Here is a 10,352-nt window from a genome sequence, read left to right as displayed (position 1 = left end):
TCCAGAGTCTTTGAGTGTCTGTTGTTGTGGGGTAGAAAGGAACTGTTATGGGTGGCAGAGTTTAGGAGGGCATGCTTGGTGACTCTCAGCTGGTGGCCACTCACCCTTGTCATTCATTCAGGGAGAACTTTCTGAAGATACTTGTGGCTGCAGGTAACAGAACACTCCCACTCAGGATGGTTAAACAACAAGGAAATGTGTTAGCTGGCAGAGTGGTGTCCAGGTTTGGCCAATGCAGCAACTCAACAGGGCCATCAAGGGTCTCCACACTCCCACAGTGTCAGCTTTGGCCTCAAGGAGCTTCCTTGTAGCTGTGCAGTGGCAGCCAGTAGTAGCTGATGGAGGTCAAATGCTTCCTCATTTATGTCCAGCATGAGAAAGGGCAGAAAGGCACCAGCTGGCTTCCACAGCCCACCCTAAAGAACAAGAAGCATTTCTCGGATACCCTTATGTCTCACCAGCCCAAACTAGGCCCTCCAGGGCCATTCCTGAACCAGGCACTGGCAGGGGATGACTAATGGGTTTACCTTTCTCCATGGGGATGGAGTTTGCTTCCACACTAAACTGAAGGCAGTGGGGGGAGAAGGTGGTACTCAAAAAAGATCTAAGTAAGAAAGGGGAAGTGGATGCTGGATAGGTCACCAACAACATCCCTTCCACAGTTTCAGAGGAAAGCTAGGCCTGGGAGTTACAGATGAATAAATATGCTCATCCCTGCCCTCCCCCCCCCACCATTTTTCCCAAACTAACATCAAAAATTCAGAAAATAGGAGTTCCCGTCATGGCGCAGTGGTTAACGAATCCGACTAGGAACCATGAGGTTGCGGGTTCGGTCCCTGCCCTTGCTCAGTGGGTTAATGATCCGGCATTGCCGTGAGCTGTGGTGTAGGTTGCAGACGTGGCTCGGATCCTGCGTTGCTGTGGCTCTGGCGTAGGCCAGTGGCTGCAGCTCCGATTTGACCCCTAGCCTGGGAACCTCCATATGCTGCAGGAGCGGCCCAAAGAAATAGAAAAAAGACCAAAAAAAAAAAAAAAATCAGAAAATAATTTGCACTTTACTGTGGGAAGGTTTAGGTCCATAGGGCGGTCCATCCCTAAGGAAGTGACCTGTGAACTGAGCTTTAAAGAAGGATGGCTGGGACAGCCAACATTCTTGTGTGACCAGTACCCCTCCTGTCGGAGAACTGCCCCTTCCTGATTCCATGTGGCTCTGTGGGACTGTCAAACTGCAGTGGGCACATGAGCCCAGCTTAGCCAATCTCAGTCCGCCATCCCTCTAACCACAATGATTGGTCCAAAGTCTGAGCAAGTGACCCAAGCTGGGCCAATCAGATGCCTTCATTAACGCTGCTCTATGGATGCTGAGAGAAAGGAGCATTTTTTTTTTTTTTTTAATGTATGAAAAGCTATAGGATATAAGCTTGAACCATTCAGTAATCCACTTTTCCTGTCACATGGAAGAACCTACCTGAGAATAAAGCCAACTCAGAGAAGCAGAGCCAGGGGATGGAGAAGAGTTCTCATGATGTGCTGGAGTCCTGGATCCTCCACTGGAGTTCACTGATACCCACAAATGCTTCTGTCGGCTTAAGCTAGTTTGCTTTAGAATTTTGTCATCTGTTGGAGTTCCCGTCATGGCTCAGTGGTTAACGAATCCAACTAGGAACCATGAGGTTGCAGGTTCAGTCCCTGCCCTTGCTCAGTGGGTTAAGGATCCGGCGTTGCCATGAGCTGTGGTGTAGGTTGCAGATGTGGCCCAGATCCTGCATTGCTGTGGCTCTGGTGTAGGCCGGTGGCTACAGCTCCGATTGGACCCCTAGCCTGGGAACCTCCATATGCTGCAGGAGTGGCCCTAGAAAAGGCAAAAAAAAAAAAGAATTTTGTCATCTGTCATCTAAAAAAGACCTGACAAAAGTGGATTTTGTCAGAAAGAAGGGTGGGGTATAGTCCTGAGAAAAAGAATTGGGGGGGGGGAAGGAATCGAGATGGGGGTGGGGTCGGGGGTGGGAGGTGTGCACTATTGCAGATTTTCAGTGACTCACTTACCACAGCTGTGTAAAACCTTCTCAGAGAGAAAAACACACCCACACTTAATTTTATTAATCAGTTCATAAAATTCAGTGCTTAGTAAATTTAGCCCTGTACAAGGCACTGTTAAACTCCTTAAGCTAATGAATCTTCTCAACTACCCCTCATGGTAGGTGCTAATAACATCCCATTCACAGAAGAGTAAACTGTGTCTTAGGAGGTTACACACCTTGCTTGTCCAAATAAGTAATGGGTGGTTGAGCCAGGTCTCAAGCTCAGTCCATTTCACTTGAATACACAATCTCTTCATCACACACCTCATCAGGGCCCCACTTCCCTTATAGTCTGTGAATGGCACTTCTAGGCTTAGGCAGTGCACAGCCTGTGCAGCCACACATGGCAGCCCTGCCTGCAGACCCTCTGTTCTTAATTTTCATTTCCATGTTCATTGGATCAAACCATAAGTATGGTAGGTGTTGTGAGTAGAATGTTCCAGGAACAGACAGTTTTGTGGAGGAGGTAGGATGGGAGCTAGGGTCCTCAAATTAGGTAGAATTGGGAGAGGGAAGGTAGATATTATAAATAGAAGGAAGAGCCCTAGAAGACTGACTGGACCTGGTTCATTAGGGGAAAGACTCAACTTTCAAGCTTCAGTTATGACAATTCTAATTATTCTCTGTTGCACACCTACTCTCTGCCTGGAACTGTGCTGGGCCCTGACTCCCCTGACTTGATGCTTACCACCCTGACAGCACCATCCTTGACAAAGCTGACAACCACAGCAGGACATGGAAGTCCCTTCTTATGGGCATGTCCGCTGAAGCCAAAGAAGGCCTTCTTTATGGGGTTTGGAGAAAGCTGCGTTCCCTGTGAGGAGGGGGAGATTAGTTCCAGCACCTCAAGACTCCCTTTTTTTTTTTTGTCTTTTGTCTTTTGTCCTTTTTAGGGCCGCAACTGTGGCATATTGGACATTCCCAGGCTAGGGGTGTAATTGGAGCTGTAGCCGCCAGCGTACACCACAGCCACAGCAACGCCAGATCCCAGCCGCGTCTGCAACCTCACGGCAACGCCAGATCCTTAACCCACTGAGCAAGGCCAGGTATTGAACCTGCAACCTCATGGTTCCTAGTCGGATTTGTTTCCACTGCACCACAGCGGGAACTCCTCAAGGTTCCAATTATAATTTGAAATGATATTGTCACCTTATCACCAGATTGGTGAAAAAGCCTTTTATATGTTGGCCCTGAAAATCATCTACCATCATCGTTTATCTTCAGTTCCAAATGCCTTCCAACTGATTCTCAGAAACACCAGGGTGATGAGAACAGGCCTGGGTGGAAGTTAAGACCTGGTGTGGGGAACATGACCCAGCATGGGTCCCCAGGCCTTGCCAACTCCTGAGCACTCTGGGAACTGACTAGGGGATGCTTTGTCCCAGGTGACTTTTTCTAAGAAGGAAGTAATAATGGCTTGAACTTTTATTTTTTTGTCTTTTTAGAGCCACACCCAAGGCACATGGAGACTCCCAGGCCAGGGGTCTAATGGGAGCTATAGCCGCTGGCCTATACCACAGCCACAGCAATGCAGGATCTGAGCCGCATCTGCAACCTACACCATAACTCATGGTAACACTGGATCCTTAACCCACTGAGCAAGACCAGGGATGGATGCTAGTCAGATTCATTTCCGCTGAACCAGGATGGGAACTCCTGGAATTTTTTTTCTTTTTGTAAATGGCCACATCCAAGATATATGAAAGTTCCTGGACCAGGAACTGGATCTGAGCCGCCGCTGTGACCTACACAAGATCCTTTAACCCACTGTGCTGGGCCAGGAATCAAACCTGTGCCTCCACAGTGACTCGAGCTGCTGCAGTTGGGTTCTTAACCCAATGCACCACAGTGGGAACTCCAATGGCTGGAACTTTGTGGAAACACGGTCAGAGAGTAAATTTCTTTCCTGGTCTGTGAATCAGGGCTCAATAGAGAGAACTAAGCACAAATGGACCATAACTCACTCATCATTTCTTCTCTTCACTTACCTAGTTTAATTATCCACTCCATCTATTTGCATCCACTTCCTAATTATTCATACTTTTGTTTCCTTACTCAGTGACTCTGTTAACCATAGCTGAGAGCTATGGAGGTGACTAAGACTTCAGAGATGGGGAGATAGCTGGGCAGACAACCAAAAGACAAGGCAATAAAAGCAATAATAGAAGAATGTATGAAATCTGAAGGATCCTGGGACAGAGAATGATTTAACATCTTAGAGGGTCAGGCAAGCCTTCAGAGAGGATATGGAAAAGGAAGTTGCCAGGCAGAAGATATTCCAAACAAAAGGAACAGCAAGGCATAGAGGTGTGAACAGCTGGCCTGCTTAGAGAGAGGTGAGAACTTCAGTGTGACTGGAGCCCTAGGTGTGTGGAGGGGGAGGGAAGAATGAGAGATGAGGTGGAAAGTAGGTTGAGACAAGGTTGGGGCAGGCTTTGAATGGCAGGCTAAGGAGTATGGGTTTTATTCTTGAGGTCAGTGGTTTTCAAAGAGTGTGGTCCCTGAAACAGCAACATCAGCATCACCTGGGAACTTAATAAAGATGCAAACTCTCAGAGCCCACACCTATGGAGTCAGTAGGTTTACAGGTGGGGCCCAGCATTCTCTGTTTTAGCATGCCCTCCCAATGATTCCTGATGCATATTAGAGTTTGGGCATCAATTTACTAGGTGGTAGGGAGTCAAGGGTGGTCTGTGAGCAGGGGAGGGCCATAACAGCATTCTGAAATGGAAAGTAACTTCATTTCACTGATGAGATGGGGTGAGGATGAAATTGGGGCAGATAGGAATGCAATCATGTGCAAAGAAATACATCTGAGATGGAGGATGTGGCAGAAACTTGTAGATGTCCTCCAGAGGTCTATTCTCCCTTTCTTCTATAGTAATAGAACTTTCAGTTTTTAGCTGGACATGTGCTTCTGAAAGACTAAATATACCAGCTGCCTGCAGTTAGGTATGATCATATGACTGAGTTTTAGCTGACAGGATGTGACTGGAAGAGATATGTGTAACTATGAGGTGTTGAGTCCCAAGGGGTGTGCCCATCTCTTTGACTGGGATAAGACATGGTGGCCAACCATCCTGAAACTGTGGGCAAAGATAACACCACAGGAACAGCATAGCAACAAGAGGCCAGGGTCCTTCTTATCTTATAGTCATCACACCAGCCTGAGAGTGCTGTAACCACTTCCATTTTAGTTAAGTCACAATTGTTTTGGGTGTCTCCTAGAGAAGCCAAACCCCATATTCTAGTTGATGTAGTAAGGGGGATATCAAGCACTCTTTCTTTTTATGGAGGTTCCCAGGCTAGGGATCCAACTGGAGCTGTAGCCGCTGGCTTATGCCAGAGCCACAACAACGTGGGATCTCAGCCACGTCTGCAACCTACACCACAGCTCACAGCAATACCAGATCCTTAACCCACTGAGCGAGGCCAGGGATCGAACCCACATCCTCATGAATACTAGTTGGGTTTGTTAAACACTGAGCCACAATGGGAATCCCTCGAGCACTCTTTTCAAACCATACATGCTTCCTTCCCTTCCTTTTTCTCTTTCCTTTTCTAAAGAATTTAAAAGAACTTATAATTGAGGGTGTGTCCAATGAGTCTTATAAAATGCAAATATAAACTTAAGTTCATCTGGAGTTGCTGTCACTAAGCATTAGATTTAGCTCTAATCCCACTCCTGGGCATCTATCTAGAGAAAACCATAATTTGAATAGATGCATGTACCCCAATATTCACTGCAGCACTATTTACAATAGCCAAGACATGGAAGCAACCTAAATGTCCATCAACAGAGGAAAGGATAAACAAGTTGTGGTACATATATACAATGGAATATTACTCAGCTATGAAAAAGAATGAAATGGAGTTCCTAGTGTAGCTCGTGGAAATGAACCCAAACAGTATCTATGAGAATATGGGTTCAATCCCTGGCCTCACCCAGTGGGTTATGGATCTGGCATTGCCATGAGCTGTGGTGTAGGTTGCAGATGCAGTTTGGATCCTGCATTGCTGTGCCTGTGGTGTAGCCCTGCAGCTGCATCTCAGATTCAGCCCCTAGCCTGGGATCTTCCATAGGCCAGAGGTGTGGCCCTAAAAAGAAAAAAAGAAAAACTTATGGTTACCACAGGGGAGACAGTTGGGGGGGGTGGGAAGGATGGACTGGGGGTTTCAGACTGGAATATGCACAATGAGGTTTATGGAATGGTTGGTGAATGGGGACCTGCTGTATAGCACAGAGTACTTTACCCAGCATTCTGTGATAATCTCTGTAGGAAAAGAATCTGGGAGAGAATGGATACATGTGTATGTACGACCGGGTCACTTTATTGTATAGCAGAAATTATCAAAACCTTGTAAATTAATTACACTTCAATAAAACTTAAAAAAAAAGATTTAGCTCTAAGCTTCCTGGAAGCTAAGGCAAAAATGGAAATAAAATGAATCAGTCCCAGAACATTTGATTTCAGAGTAAAGAGCATCTCCCAATTTTCCTGACAAATATTCTAATAATTTCTCATGCTGGAAAAATTTCTCAAATGGAGTCATATGTTGATAATATTCCACATAAATTTAATAGGAAGTGGAGACAGAGTTTCACATGGTGATTTTTTATCACAACCTTTGATGAAAAGCTTAGGGCATATTGTTAAAACCCTACTCTAGGAGGATGGTCATGCAAGGGAGCAAGCTAAGATGGTGCCAAGCACTGTATATGGATCTGGTCCTTTCAACAGCCCTGTGTCAGAGCAGGTAATACTATTACCCTTATTTTACAGATGAGGAAGCTAGAATGCAGGAAGGGGAAGGGCCAGATCAGATAGCTGGTGGTGAGCCAGTTTTGTAAGCCAGGTCTTACACTCTAGAGGACTGGTTCTAAACATCCCTCTGGGCCTGCCAGCACCACCATATACAAAATTATAGGTTCTGTGGATTGAGAATCAGAGAAAAGTACAAGAATCATTGCCCCAGAATATGTCTTTGTTGGCCAAGAGAATTTAGCCAGATGAGATTTGATAAATATTAGAGGGACCTCTGAGTCTCTAAGATAGCCTGCTCTTGTTGGGCTGAGAAAGTAAGGGTAAGTACCATGAAGGCAGAGGGAAAACCCTAACTTTGGTGGAGCGTGACTAGAACTTGTGGGGCTTCAAGAATGGAAGGAGAGGGAGTTCTCATCTTGGCTCAGCGGTAACAAACCCGACTAGTATCCATGAGGACGGGGGTTCGATCCCTGTCCTTGCTCAGTGGGTTAAAGGATCCAGGGTTGCCATGAGCTGTGGTGTAGGTTGCAGACGCAGCTTGGATCTAGTGTTGCTGTGGCTGTGGCATAGGCCGGAGCTACAGCTCAGATTCCCAGATTTGACACCTAGCCTGGGAATGGAAGGAGAAATTATACTGAAAGCAGCTGTCTTAGGGCAGCTGATGTCTAGAGAAGGAGAAAAAAAACTCTTCTCTGTCTCATTTCTTGCTGAACAATTACTATGTACCAAGTATGCACTGCAAACCTACGTGACAACAAGGGAAATAGCCTACTAGGTGAAAGACATTTTCTAAGTTTTCTCATTCTCAAAATGACCCTACATTGCAGATATAAACATTGGCATGGATTATGCTATGCTCTAGATGAGGAAACTGAGGCTCAGAGTTATTAAATGATTTGCCCAAGTTCCCACAGCTGGTAAGACGTGGAGTTAGAGTTTGAACCCAGGTCTGCCTGACTCCAAACCTTTTAATGTGCCAGTACTGTTTCCATAGCAAAAGAGGGAAAACCTATTCAATTGCTTTGTTGGTAACTGTTTTCAAAATACAATCTAAGGAGTTCCCGTCGTGGCGCAGTGGTTGACGAATTCGACTAGGAACCATGAGGTTGCGGGTTCAATCCCTGCCCTTGCTCAGTGGGTCAGGGTTCCGGCGTTGCCGTGAGCTGTGGTGTAGGTTGCAGACGCGGCTCGGATCCCACGTTGCTGTGGCTCTGGCGTAGGCTGGCAGCTACAGCTCCGATTCAACCCCTAGCCCGGGAACCTCCATGTGCCGCAGGAGCGGCCCAAGAAATGGCAAAAAGACAAAAAAAAAAATACAATCTAAAAAAGAATTTAATACCAAATTGGCACACACCCACTGTCTTTTGGCATAATTTTTTTTTTTTTTTAGGTCTTTTTGTCTTTTCTAGAGCTGCACTCGTAGCATATGGAGGTTCCCAGGCTAGGGGTCTAATCAGAGCTGTAGGCGCTGGCCTACGCCACAGCCACAGCCAAAGCAACATGGGATCCGAGCTCCGTCTGCAAACTACACCACAGCTCACGGCAACGCAGGATCCTTAACCCACTAGCGAGGCCAGGGATCGAACCTGCAATCTCATGGTTCCTAGTCGGATTTGTTTCCGCTGCGCCACAAGAGGAACTCCATGGCATAATTTTTTTTAAAGTGACTTTTTGATTGTAGAGTTAATATTACTCAACAAAAATGTTTGGAGAATACAGACATTAGAAAAAATTAAAAGAAATTATACACTGAATCAGGAGTTCCTGTTGTGGCTTAGCAGAAACAAATACGAGTAGTAACCATAATGTTGCGAGTTTGATCCCTGGCCTCGATTAGTGGTCTAGGATCTGGTGTTGCTGTGAGCTGTGGTCTAAGTCACAGATGCAGCTCGGATCCTGTGTTGCTGTGGCTGTGGTATAGACCAGCAGCTGTAGCTCTGATTCAACCCCTAGCCTGGGAACCTCCATGTGTCGAGGGTGTAGACCTAAAAAGAAAAAAGAAAAAAAAAAAAGGCATCAGATAATTCTTTGACCATTATTAACATTTGTGGTGTTCCTTTCCACTCTTTGCTATGAATAATTTGTGGTTTGCATTTTACAATGACGTTATCAAAGTGCATATGTGCCTAAGATTATAGGCATTTTTCCCTGTTTTTGAGTAGGTTGCTTAACCATCATTTTATGAGCTGTGAAATATTTTATCTGGTAGATGTACCTTATGTTTTTTAATCATTGCCTTCTTGGTGAGTTCTTCTAAATTTTGCTGTTATAAAAATATTTCTTCAAACATCCTGGAGTATATAGTTTTGTCCTAATTTAGAATTATTTCCCTGAAATTGATTCCCAGAAGAGGAATTCCTGGTCAAAAGGCCTGGAGGTTATTTAAGCTTTTGATGCATATTGCCGAAGTGCTTTCCAAAAGAAAGATTTCTTAGCAAGTCATTTTCCCACCAGAAATGTAGAAGTATCCATTGCTCATAGTTACACCAGCTTTTGGTGTTACCAGTTTTTAAAATTTCAAATTTGAAAGGCTATAAATAGCTTCTTTAGTTTTTACTTCCTTGAGTACTTGTGAGGTAGAGAATACTCCATTGTAACCATGTTTCATCTGTCTCATTTGATCATTTATTGGGTTCTTAGTCTGTTATCAATTTTGTGTGTTCTTTACATAATAGAAGTTATGTAAACCCACTATCTGTATGACATTTCCCCAGCCTTAAGTTTGCCTTCTGCTGTTAGCTATGATTTTGGAGTAGGGTAGGGTTTTTTTGGTTTATTTCCAACAATAGGAGTTAAGAATGTTTTTATGTTTCTAAATTAAACTGTCCATCTTTTCCTTGTGATTTCTTGCATTTTCTCTAATCTAAAAAAAAAATCATTCACTTTTCTAATGGCTTATTTTCTGTTGAGTTCAAGACTTGATGGAGATGTCTGATGCTCTTGGATTGGAAGAATTAATACTGATAAAATGGTCATACTACCTAAAGCAATCTACAGATTTAATGCAATCCCTATCAAATTACCCATGCCTTTTTTCACAGAACCAGAACAAATAATCCTAAAATTTATATGGAACCATAAAAGACCCAGAATTGCCAAAGTAATCTTGACGAAAAAGAACAAAGCAGAAAGCATAACCTTCTCAAACTTCAGACAATACTACAAAGCTACAGTAATCAAAAAGGCATGGTATTGGCACTTAAATAGACATATGGATCAATGGAACAGAATAGAGAACCCAGAAATAAACTCACACACTTGTGGTCAATTAATCTTTGACAAAGGAGGCAATAATTTACAATGGAAAAATAGCCTCTTCAACAAGTGGTGTTGGAAGAGTTGGATAGTCACATGTAGACAATGAAGTTAGAACACATCCTCACACCATATGTAATAATAAACGCAAAATGGCTTAAAGACTTAAACATAAGGCATGACACCATAAAACATCTAGAAGAGAACCTAGGTAAAACATTCTCTGACATAAATTATACCAGCATTTTCT

This window comes from Phacochoerus africanus, chromosome 1 (genome assembly GCF_016906955.1).
Source record: "Phacochoerus africanus isolate WHEZ1 chromosome 1, ROS_Pafr_v1, whole genome shotgun sequence".
Classification (NCBI taxonomy): domain Eukaryota; kingdom Metazoa; phylum Chordata; class Mammalia; order Artiodactyla; family Suidae; genus Phacochoerus; species Phacochoerus africanus.
Note: the sequence above shows the minus strand (reverse complement) of the source record.